At 44.0% G+C, this 12,500-nt stretch overlaps 1 protein-coding gene across 21 annotated transcripts in view; it reads right to left on the reverse strand.

Annotated features, from left to right (window-relative positions):
• The window catches only part of map2 (microtubule-associated protein 2), an 86,307-nt gene that overhangs the window by 53,060 nt on the left and 20,747 nt on the right, over window positions 1-12,500 (reverse strand). For all 21 annotated transcript variants that reach the window (XM_035535890.1, XM_035535941.1, XM_035535926.1 and 18 more), the window contains exon 2: window positions 2,952-3,018. The gene's annotated coding sequence lies outside the window, so the exon portion shown is untranslated. The remainder of the gene's footprint in view (window positions 1-2,951; window positions 3,019-12,500) is intronic.

Genomic DNA, 12,500 nt, shown 5'->3' on the forward strand with positions numbered 1-12,500 from the left:
AATTCTCCAGGCCTTCAGGGTGAGAAAGTTCAAGTCTCACTCCACTGCTCCAGACACGTGCCTTCTTTTCATCTTAGCTGCTTATTGTATACCCCGCTCTTCCTCGAGCTGGGTGACTGAACGATTTACTTCTTAGCTTAAAAGTCCTCGTCTGACTTTGGAATAATGGAGTGTCAAGATAAACCACTTTGCCAGATTTTTATGAGATTCGAGTGCATAGTTGTTGTTTTTTTATGAGTGATGCAAGCTAAAGGTTTCCAAAGCCATTTCAGTTTTCAAAACATGTAATTACTGCTCTGTGAATGGCATTATAAATAAGAATCAAATTGGCAGCTTTATAGATGAGGGAACTTGGAGACTGTCTCTAAACACAACCCATTTCCCACACAAATCAAGAATCTGAAACTCAATAGTCCTGCATGATTTCTTCTTCCGGTGCTGTGTCAAGGCCCCAACCGCCTTCAACAAATATTCAGGTATGACCTTCTATTCTTAGCTCTGTGCTGTCTTGGTCATTCTCCCACTCTCTTTCCAGCCGTTTCCATGGTGTATGGGAGTCGGAAGTGTATGTCGTGGCCCCCCCCAAACACACACACACACACACACACACACACACACACACACACACACACACACACACACACACCTTTTCCACCTCTCCTCCTTGAACTATTTACCAATGACAAAATGTTGAAAGCTGTGTGGTTTCACCTTCAGAAACACTTTTCTCTGGTAACCTTGCGTTCTGGTGTGCATTGCATATATATAAATCTTCAATGATACACACATTGCAAAGAACATATCAGAATATAATGCTATAATCTTTTCGTTGCTGTTATTTTGTTACCGTCTCAGCAGTTTTGAGTACACAACCAGCTTGTTAATGACCTGAGCAAAGTAGAAACAGCTGGTGAAACAGCTGGGCTTTTAAGGGTTAATTTCAGACTGCTAATACTGTGCTACCCTACAACCTACACAGCTGGTGCACACAGTTCTTCATCACACGCTGTAGTCCTTCAGATGGTCAGGTCGCGTTTGGCCAAGTTTAACGTCCAGGAGACAACAGAAGCAGGAACTGGTGTATGGTGTGAACCTTCAGGCTGTGTAATTTCAGCCATGAGTAAAGTCGCTATCAGAGACTCTTGAGTGTGTGTGTGTGTGTGAGTGTTTGTCTGTGAGCATGTGTGCATCTTGGGAATCACTTGAAGGGATATGGGGGAGCTGTGGACCCACATTAGAAAGTGTGTGTGTGTATGTGTGTGTGTGTGTGTTTGGGGGCGCTTTTTTGTACTCTAGAGTGCTGTCGCCTGGTCCTTGTGTGTCAGCATCTATTTGTTTAGGACAGATTGGGAAAAGAGCAAGCAGCCAGAACGGTCACCCCCACCCACGGGGCAGAGAGACATGGACGCGCGTCTGACAGCCACTGCACCCTCCTTCTCTCTCTGTCTCTCTCTCTCTCTCTCTCTCTCTCTCTCCCTCCTTCTTTGTCTTTCTCTCCCTCTCTTGGTCTCTATTTCCTCCCAGACTCAGGGCTTCGCCTTCACGTCTGGACATATTTATGCGTTTCATCATGTCTGTCTGTATACCATCAGACGGTACATGCTCTCCAGATGTCTGTGGGTCTGTTTGTTCATTCATATTAACTTCTGTCTGTTTTCTTTTTCGAGGGGGTTTTAGGGGTGGGGTGTGCTTTTGTTTTTCTGCATTACATCATTGGTGTTTCTTGTGCCAAGCTGCGCTTGAGTTAGACTCACACACAGTAGCCATTGAGATGACAAGGACATCAAGAGAAATATCACTGCATTTTGCAGAAGCTCAGAACAGCACCTGGCTTAGGGCCTCGTTCCTCTGAATCAGCTCACACAGGTGGACCTCAGTCACATCCAGATTCACAGCACAGCCAGAGTCACAGCACAGCTAGAGTCACAGCACAGCCAGAGTCACAGCACAGCTAGAGTCACAGCACAGCCAGAGTCACAGCACAGCCAGAGTCACAGCACAGCCAGAGTCACAGCACAGCAGCAAATCAATTATATACATTTGGTAAATATCAGATCCTCTCTCCATCTCCCTGCCTACACTCCCTTTCTTACAACACGTCTGTGGAAGGTCAGAATTAGGGTTAGGCTTGGAACCCCTATCTGACCAGCCCAGACCATGTCTGAGCAGGTGATACGTCTGCGTACATGACATGCTTGAGTATGCGAATGTTTATGTATACGTGCATGCATGTGCACATTTATGCGTATGCACATCTGTGTTCAGTGGTACAGGCAGACAAAGACCCTTGGGGAGGGTGTCTAGATGCCAACTCTTTAGTCTGACACCTACAGTAACACACACACAACTCACAGGTCATAGGTCATCACTGCACAGTCTGTATCTGCCAATTAAAGACAATCACACATAAACACAGCTTACGCAATTACTGAGCTGTAACACGTCCTCATCACAGTTTTAGAGATTCATTAAAAAATCAGCAGATGGAAACACACACACACAAACACACACACACACACACACACACACTCCCTCCAATGCACACACCTGCTGCATAAATCATTGAGACAGTACTCCCAAGTGATCGGCCATCGTGAGAAAAATGATGTGAACGACAGAATAAAAGAGACAGCGAGAGATGGGGAAAGGGAGGGAGAGAAGGAAATGGGGAGGTACAAAAGGGGGGAAGGAAGAGAGATAGAAAATGAAGACAGAAAAAGAAAAGCAGAGGAGAATACTTTGAGAATTTCACTCTTATAGTGTCAGAGCATCAGATCAGGCAGGAGGTCATGACAGTATCTCTGCAGAGAAAAAGAGCAGAACAGGCAGAGAGACAGCTGGGGTGACAAGGAGAGACAGACAGAAAGAGACAGACAGAAAGAGCATGAGAACAAGTGAGGGAGCACGATACAAACCCGAGAGCCAGAGGAGAGTCAGAGGGGGAACCTTACCGGCAAATCTGGGAGCAGGATGCTGAGACACAGTACGGCACACGAGACGAGCGCAAAGCAGCTGAGCCTGAGGGGAGAAAGAGAGACAGCGAGAGAGAGAGAGAGAGAGAGAGAGAGAGAGAGAGAGAGAGAGAGAGAGAGAGAGAGAGAGAGAGACAGAGGGAACCAAATGTAAATAGAGCAGTAAAAAGAGTCCTCAATGTCATATGTCAGTCACTTGACCTCAGCGGTTATAGAAGACCATCACTTTCCAACAATACAGAAGCACTTAGAAGAATGCTGCCACTCAGACTCCCATACCAGCTGAGCTGCCCCTTACTGTCTCTTTCACACACACACACACACACACACACACACACACACACACACACACACACACACACACACACACACACACACACACTGCCTCAGCACCCAGCAATCCAGGTCCTGCAGCAGGGAAGGTAGTGAGGGGGTACATGAGTTTGCCTGAAAACAAGAAGTGTGTCAGAGTGTGTGTTTGTGTGTGTGTGTGTGTGTGTGTGTGTGTATGTGTGCATATGTGTTTGTGTGTGTGTGTGTGTGTGTGTGTGTGTGTGTGGCTGAGTGTGGCTCTATTATTAATAAACTGACGTCCAATCCACTGTGAATGGAAACACGGCAGTATAGTAGTTTGGAATTAATGAATCACTGAATCACTATTACAGAAGCTTCCAGAAGCCTTTAACACTGCTCCACTGCTCTGCTGCCATCTATATGTGCAGTCAGGCACTCCAGTGCTCCTCTTTCTCAGTGAGCTCTCCTCATTCTTGGTGAGCTCTCCTCTTTCTCTGTGAGCTCTCCTCTTTCTCGGTGAGCTCTCCTCTTTCTCTGTGAGCTCTCCTCATTCTCGGTGAGCTCTCCTCTTTCTCTGTCAGCTCTCCTCTTTCTCGGTGAGCTCTCCTCTTTCTCTGTGAGCTCTCCTCTTTCTCTGTGAGCTCTCCTCATTCTCGGTGAGCTCTCCTCTTTCTCTGTGAGCTCTCCTCATTCTCAGTGAGCTCTCCTCATTCTCGGTGAGCTCTCCTCTTTCTCTGTGAGCTCTCCTCTTTCTCCGTGAGTTCTTCTCAGTTTCTGTGAGCTCTCCTCATTCTCCAGATCTCCTCATTCTCCATCTGTGAGCTCCCTGTGATGGACAGATCTGGCGCTTCACAAAGTGGTCACTGTTCGCTGAGGCACTTCATGCCAGCCTTTTGCTAGCTAACGTGCGTTCGTAGCGTCCCTTGCTGTGTAGCGAGTCTGCTCTTACAACTGCACACATTCTCACTGATAGGAAGTTATAAGCGGTACTAACATGCACTGAAATGCTAATCAGAATATATGTAATGATCTGACCAAATTATATTTACATTTTCACCAGTTTGAAAACAAATGACCCTGGTGTATGGTAACAGAAATATATAATACAATCAGATCACAATTCTGGAAGCAGTTCAGGCCAAACCCCAAACAAATATAAAAGAGATCATATCTATGGAAAATGAGCCATCTTTTAAAAAGTGTGTGTGTGTGCGTGTGCATGTTTGGGGGAAGGGTTCACGGTGCTGGATAATTACACTGCTTTGTCACCTTGTCTGTCTTTGCATAAAGACAGAGACGTGCTCTCTCCTTTAGTAATGCCCTTATCAACTACTGCACACACTCATCACTTCTTCTTTTATGCTCAAGTCTTTGCCTACCCTCGCTGCATACCCTACAAGCACCCCCCCCCCAACACACACACACACACACACACACACACATATACACCAGCTGACAGACTTCCAAGGCATCCTATGTGGTACTACAGATATGAGTAGTAAGACTTAAAAGAGAAAGACATATAGCACAAATATTACTGAAGACCATGATAGTAACCAGTAGAGTCAATAACAGCACAATGAATGGCAAAATTAGTAGCCACCAATTAACATTATACCATGGCTACTTACACACATTCCCTTGTTAGCAAAACTAGCATTTTGGACTGAACCATTTGGCTAGCATGATGAATTATGTGAACTCAAAGATATTCATATTCTAAAAAGTTAAATGTTTATGTTTAGTTCAATTCTGTCTGTGTATTTTGTTTCTATTCGCAAAACCGCAGGGTACCCTGTTCTAACTCAGGGTCTTTGGTGAACCATCTGCAAAGACACCAAATATCCCAGACCGCGGTGAGCCCTTCAGCATGAGCCCTACTACAGCTGAAGTGCCTGGGCGTAGTCAGATCTGTTCTCCTTCCACCTCCCAGTCTTCAATAGCCACATCCACCCACCGCTCGAGGGCTTGGCTGTGTGTCGGGGTAGTAGGACCGTTAAGATGTTAATCCTGCCCGGCTACCAACAGGCAGCAGCTGCAAGCCTGGTCATAATCCCACCCCCCAGCCCCCCAGGACCCCAGCACTATGGCACCAGTGTGAGAGACACTGCACCTGAGACTCAGTGGCATCAGCAGGGTGAGGTGAAAGGTGGTGGAACCTAAGAACAATTGATTTTGCTTGAATTCGTTTCTTAAAAGGGGGCGGGGATTTTTTTTCAGGACCAGAATTTACACACACACACACACACACACACACACACACACACACACACACACACACACACACACACACACACTGCCCACTGCAGTCATTTCAGTAGTTTCAGTCATTTCAGTAGTTTCTTCTGTGCAAGGGCATGACACACATGATTATGCACAGATTCCTTTCTTGCTTCTTCTCTCATTCTTATTCTTTTTCAACTCTTTCTCTCTTTATTGCTATAATGGGTTTTGCTGATGGCACTTATTATGACAGCAGAGGAGTCGTTAAGCTAAGAGGGACGGCAGAGCTGCGTATCTGTTCTGTCGTCTGGACATCCTTCTGGCTCGCTCTCTGGACATCCTGCTTGACACGCTAGTTAATTTCACAGCATACAACTTCAAATTCACACTCCAGTCAAACCACTGACCAGTGTATTCCTCAAAGCCATGTCACTACCTGTGTGATTTGCAGTAGGGCTCAGGAGACTAGAGAGAGAGAGAGAGAGAGAGAGAGAGAGAGAGAGAGAGAGAGAGAGAGAGAGAGAGAGAGAGAGAGGGAGAGAGAGAAAGAGAGAGCGAGAGCGACAGAGAGAGAGAGAGAGCACACACATCTAAGGCATCCCAGTGTTGAAGCACTCGAGAGCTGACAGGACGTACTCTTTCATGAGTCCAACTCTGTTTTCATCCGTGTCAACCCCTTTGATCAATACACACAGGTTCATCTCACTCAGTAACTTCATGGCAGGAGAGCTGCAGTTCTGGCCTGAGACTCTGGGAGTCATTCAGGAGAAAGAGACCTATGAGCACTAAGACTGTAATATTCAGGAGAACAACACCTACGGAGCAATAAGACTGCAATATTCAGGAAAAAGAGACCTACGAGCACTAAGATTGTAATATTCAGGAGAAAGAGACCTACAAGCACTAAGACAGTAATAGCACTGAACCAAACACAAAAGACACAATTATCCTCTGAAAAAAAAAGTGTAATTGAATATATATCTCTGTATCTAGGAGTAATGGATTAAAACAGATTTTTCTTTAGGTAACTAGATTGTTTGGATTCAGTAGAAGAATAGGCTAAAACAATTAAAACACCCCATGACTATACTAATCAGAACCAGGATTTTGGTTTCAAAATAATCAGTATTTTTCTTCATGTATACAGCACAACAGCAAATGTGTCATAAAAGGAAACTACAGATTAATACTGACTGGTCACTTTTAATTCACGGTGATATGGAGAATTCTGCTTTGTTTGGTACAGATACTGTAACTCATGACAGCATCGGCCATTAGCCAATCTGCACGTGATCACATCCCAGACAGAGCTACAAAAGCAGGTACCACCGGTTATATCGCTAAAGACTCTTATAGTCACAGGTGACTTATCGTAAACCTTCATGTCACTCCTATGTCCCTACAAGGCCAATTGCCTTTAATAAGACTTCAAAAGACTGCAACAACAAAAACATAGTGCCATTTCAAAAGATCTGCTGGTCAGCCATAACACTTGCACTATTTGGAACTGTCTGTATACGTCTACATATTGAAATGGACACATAATATACACAAAACGTTAATTCTTTTAAGACTAAAAATTTTAAAACGCATACAAAGTATACCTTTGAAAAGGTCTACACACCCTATAGAGGATTACTTTCCAAGTAACCCACGGATCTTGCATCAACACACATCATAGTGATCATGGAATCATATAGATAATATTTCCACAAAACATGTTACATCTGAGAACTAGACATTTGTGGTCTGAGGTGTTGGAGACACAAGAATGCACAAATGTTGCTCCCTGTGCTTGCTTTTTGAAATCAGTCACTACAAGTAAGAAACAGTTTTATTTGTTATCTACAATACAGCAGGAAGCAGGCCTGAGTTCACTACCAGAGTGTGTGCTATAAGATGTACAATACTAGCATTTACCCACTCTTGTACTGTAAATCAAGTGGTGAATTGCATTGTTTCATTTTGTGAAGAAAATTATATAAAGCCGAAAATGGACTGGTCAAACTATAGCTGATGGTTTTGCAGCTAGCCCAAACCCATGAGCTAGTCTAAAACCATGTAGCTAACCTAAACCCATGTAGCTAGCCTAAACCCATGAGCTAGCCTAAGCCCAGTGTTACATTGTGTGAATAAAATTATATAATGCCCAAAATGGACTAGTTAAACTACAGCTGATGGTTTTGCAGCTAGAAGAAAGCCATGTAGCTAACCTAAACCCATGAGCTAGCCTAAACCCATGAGCTATCTTAAACCCATGAGCTATCTTAAATCTATGAGCTAGCCTAAACCCATGTAGCTAACCTAAACCCATGAGCTAGCCTAAACCCAGTGTTACATTTTGTGAATAAGATTATATAATGCCCAAAATGGACTGGTCAAACTACAGCTGATGGTTTTGCAGCTAGTAGAAAGCCATGTAGCTAGCCTAAACCCATGACCTAGCCTAAGCCCATGTAGTTAGCATAAACCCATGTAGCTAACCTAAACCCATGAGCTAGCCTGTTCTTACTGCAAACTCCAGCTATTAAAGATGGTATGCAAAGAGTAAGCACATTGTGTGGGTGAACGAGAGTGGGAGGGTTGGCTTTTGTTAAATAGAAGCTCACTCCTATATCAAATCCTGAGCTACAGGCATGAGCCACACCAGTGGTTGACCTGATTGCATAAGAGCAATGGTACATTTTTGATCTCTGCCAAGAGGTTACTCCAGATCAGTAGCCTTGGAGGTAGTTCCAGGACACATGTGTGCATGTATGTTCATGTTCTCTCTCTCTCTTTCTCACTCACTCTCTCTCACACACACACAAACATCTCCGCTAGGCAGTAAGTGTAGAATTATTAGAGTATTAGAGTGGGATGGTTCTCAGCAGTGTTATTCAAGTGCTTTAATGTGCATACACAATATCTTGCTTACTGTTACTGCTTCTCTAAAACACGGCAGTGGCACTTCAGCATCCACATGAACTCCCTAAGCAGGTAGAAGATCTGTGAGTACATTATGATATATCAAGTGTGAACATCATAGTGCACACATATCCACACACACACACACACACACACACACACACACACACACACACACACACACACACACACACAAGCACAAGCAGCTTCTTGGTACATATTCTGTAAGTGAACAGATGAGTGGGGATAATTTCTCAGAGAAGCTTCTTAGAAATCTCTCTCTCTCACTCTCTCTCTCTCTCTCTCTCTGTCTCTCTCTCTCTCTCAAGGGGTTTGAGGAGGTCCTCTATTTGTTTGACATTTCATCAGGCACACAGCCATCTTGTCAGTGTGGGACTGCCAGCTGACTGTGCTTGGTGTGCTCATTCAGTATCATCTTTTTCTCTCACAGTATTCAATCCCTTCAGTTTGTGGTTCAGTGTCCCTCACAAAAAGCTGTGTCTTCACAGCCTTTCAGAGGATGAATAGCTCGAGCAAATAAATTACCCTCAGAAAGTGTTCTATATCACTTAATCTGACCAGGAGATCTCCTTTGGAAGGCTCTATGTCATATAATCTGACCAGAAGATCATCATTAGAAATAGCTCTATATCTCCTAATCCAGCATCATCCATATCCATGTCTAATCTAGAAGTACAAAATGGGGCAAACATAATTCATCCCACTTAGTTCCTGTGAAATGGCTATCCATTTACTCCTTTGGCTTTACTCCCTTATTTTTTCTCTGTGAGGGAACTTTGTTGTTCTTTTTGCAGACAGGTCAAACATTACACAACCCAATTATCCAACCTCATGGTTATTGGAAAGCATTACATTTCAGGAAATAAATATGGGGGACTATAAAAAAAAGTTCAATTGGCAACAAATATGCATGTGATGAGTTTAGAGACAGGGAAGCAGAATCATAATATTCTTTATGATAGTGTCTGTCGCAGACTGACAGACAACTAACTGCTTCTCTTAATCTTAAGAAATAGGAAAATGCTGCAGGGATTGTTAACGTCACTAAAATGTTTGAAAAAACATGTGGAAGCTAAACAAAAATTCAGCTTCTAGCATGACTCTCAGCTCTCGCCAGGACACAATGAGTAGAGACAGCTGACCAGCTGGGCAGAGTGGTCCACAGGGTGCGTGTGTGTGTGCGTGTGTATGTGTGTGTGTGTGTGTGTGTGTATGTGTGTGTGTGTGTGTGTGTGTGTGTGTGTGTGTGTGTGTGTATGGATGTGTGACGCAAATCTCTCTCTCTGATCCTCTCTGGCAACAGATGGCCTCAAGTCTCCCAGTCATCCGTGACTGGTCAGTCAGTCAAGACCTTCTGCTCAGACTTTAACTTGCAGTGACCAGTAGGATCTACCCACTCAGGATAGAAAGAAACAATGAGAGAGAGATGAGAGTCTTAAGCCCAGGACTCCCTGACCCAACATTCTCCATCAAACACCAACATTCTCAGGCAAACTCCAGCATTATCCAACAAACACCAACATTCTCCATCAAACACCAACATTCTCAGGCAAACTCCAGCATTCTCCATCAAACACCAACATTCTCACGCAAACTGCAGCATTATCCAACAAACAGCAACATTCTTCATCAAACATCAACATTCTCCAAAAAATACCAACATACTCCATCACACAATTTCCAACAAACACCAGCATTCAAATGTTATCTTTTGATTTTAGGATGCTCAAAAAACAAGTCAAATAAATTAAACTGATTGAGAGAGAACACTCAGAGAAAGACCTCTGAACAATACAGGCAGGTATGGAACACAGTTTGGGTTTGTCAGAGAATGCTAAATCAATATCTTAAGAGAAATACCTGGATTTTTTAGAGTGATTAAGATGGCTATTCACAGAGATAAACCAAAATTCAAGGAAAGCGACAGATAAAGTTTAGTGAAAGGTCAGAGAAGTCTTGACATACTTCTGTCTTTGAGATTTGGCTTTAAAGGAGCAGACATCAGGCCCAGAGAGAGAGGAGGCACTGCCAGCCCAAAGTAAAGCATCAGACTAGACCACAAGCACGAGCCTGTTTGAACCGGCAGGTCGTGGTTTTTATTCTCCCAACTTCTAACACTCCAACCTGATTAAAATGCGTCCGAGGCCTGCTGACGCGCCATGTTAGCCTCGATCACAGCTCAGGACTGCACTGAATCATGCAAATAGCACCATTTGAGTCTCAGCAGATTTTCACAGGATGAGGTGGCATGTGAGATCATATGTCATACTGTCCCAGACAAATTGAATTAACACACTAGCTGTTAACTATATTTAATCACCTTGAGACACATCCATTACACATGATTGGATGAGGAAACAAAAGCATAAGGCAGAAGATCACATGTGCCTTCACCGTTTTCCTTCACCATATCCATATACAATCTTGTTATCATGGCCTTCATTTAAATATTTACAATTGTTTTTCTTTATCCTCTTCCTCTTCCTCTTCTAGCTTCTCCAATGTTTGTTTTCATGCTACTGTATGCCTGGAATACACCTCATGCAGTTTTGCCTGTTACGTGCCTCACAAAGAGTGTTCATTTTCTCTAAAGCTTTTGGTTAATTCAGATTTCTAAAAACCCCCCTCTCTGCTTCCATCGTGCCCACTGTTACCGCCCCCCCCAACCCAGCAGAAGATCTGGCAGTGCATAAACCCACACGCAGATGTGGCTGATTGCAAAGAGAGCTCCCCAAGCCTATCCAATGTGAGTCCAGTTCACTTGTCCCTTACTGGACTAGGCAGAGAAAGGCATTGTGAGCCGAAGGCTTCTGTATGTTAAATCCGTCTATACATCTGCAATTCCACCTTCCAACAACAGCAAGGCAGAACAAGAAGTAAAAGGAAGAGAAACAGTGAGGGAGTGAGGGAAGAAAAGAATGATGGAGCACAAATTCTTGGCTGAGACCTTAAAAAAGTCTCCAAATCTCCATTTCCCCTGCTCGCTCTCTCTCTCTCTCTCTCTCTCTCTCTCTCTCTCTCTCTCTCTCTCTCTCTTCTCTCCCCTCTTCCCTTTTCCATCTTTCTCACTCTTTCTCTCTGTTTTTCCATCCCCCCCCCCCATCTCCCGACCCCCTCTCTATATCTCCCTTCATCCTGCTCTTGACAAGAATACAGGAAATTCCTCTTGTGTGAAATATGTTTCCCATGGGCAAATTTAGCACACAGGCTTAAATAATGTGAACGAGACAGGAAGTGCAACGAGGGTCAGTCCTCCAGAGAGTGTGAGGAGATGGACAGGCTTGCAGAAAAGAGCGGGAACGTAGACCGGGGGGGGGGGGGGGTAGAGAATTCATCCATGCACCAACTACAAAGATGGACATCGCTGTCCATCATGGACATTATTAAGTCAGTTGTACCTTTGTATTATGAATTACCCTGTTTGCAACAGTGTGTACAATTCTTTCCCCATGGTCCTCTAATGCTGCAGGATAATAGCTTAGGACCTCGTCGTATTTGTGTCATTAGCAGTCTGTAAGGTAGCTGTTAAGCTGAATAATGTACACAGTGTACAGGCTGGTTATAGAGGAGCAGAGGCAAAGACGAAGGCAGGGATAGAGAGAGAGAGAGAGAGGGAGAGAGAGAGAGAGAGAGAGAGAGAGCACACGTGGGCGAGTGAGTGAGAGAGAGTTACAGGGAAAGAGCGAATATGAGAGAGATGGGGAGAGCGTGACAGGAAAGCAGAATATAAGAGAGGTAGGGAGAGAGAGACAGGGAAAGAGAATATGAGAGATGGAGAGAGAGAGACAGGAAAAGAGAATGTGAGAGTGGTGGGCAGACAGAGAGACAGAAAGATATGGAGAGAGGGAAAGAGAGTATGAGAGATGGGGAGAGAGACAAAAAGAACATGAGAGAGAGAAAGAGAGAGAGCAACAAGATTTGTGTTAAGAGCAGTACCCCTCTGAAAGGAGCCAACACTGTTACAGTATACTATATAACCATTAAACCCCTCTGAAAGGAGCCAACACTGTTACAGTATACTATATAACCATTAAACCCCTCTGAAAGGAGCCAACACTGTTACAGTATACTATATAACCATTA

Source organism: Electrophorus electricus, chromosome 2 (assembly GCF_013358815.1).
Source record: "Electrophorus electricus isolate fEleEle1 chromosome 2, fEleEle1.pri, whole genome shotgun sequence".
Taxonomy (NCBI): domain Eukaryota; kingdom Metazoa; phylum Chordata; class Actinopteri; order Gymnotiformes; family Gymnotidae; genus Electrophorus; species Electrophorus electricus.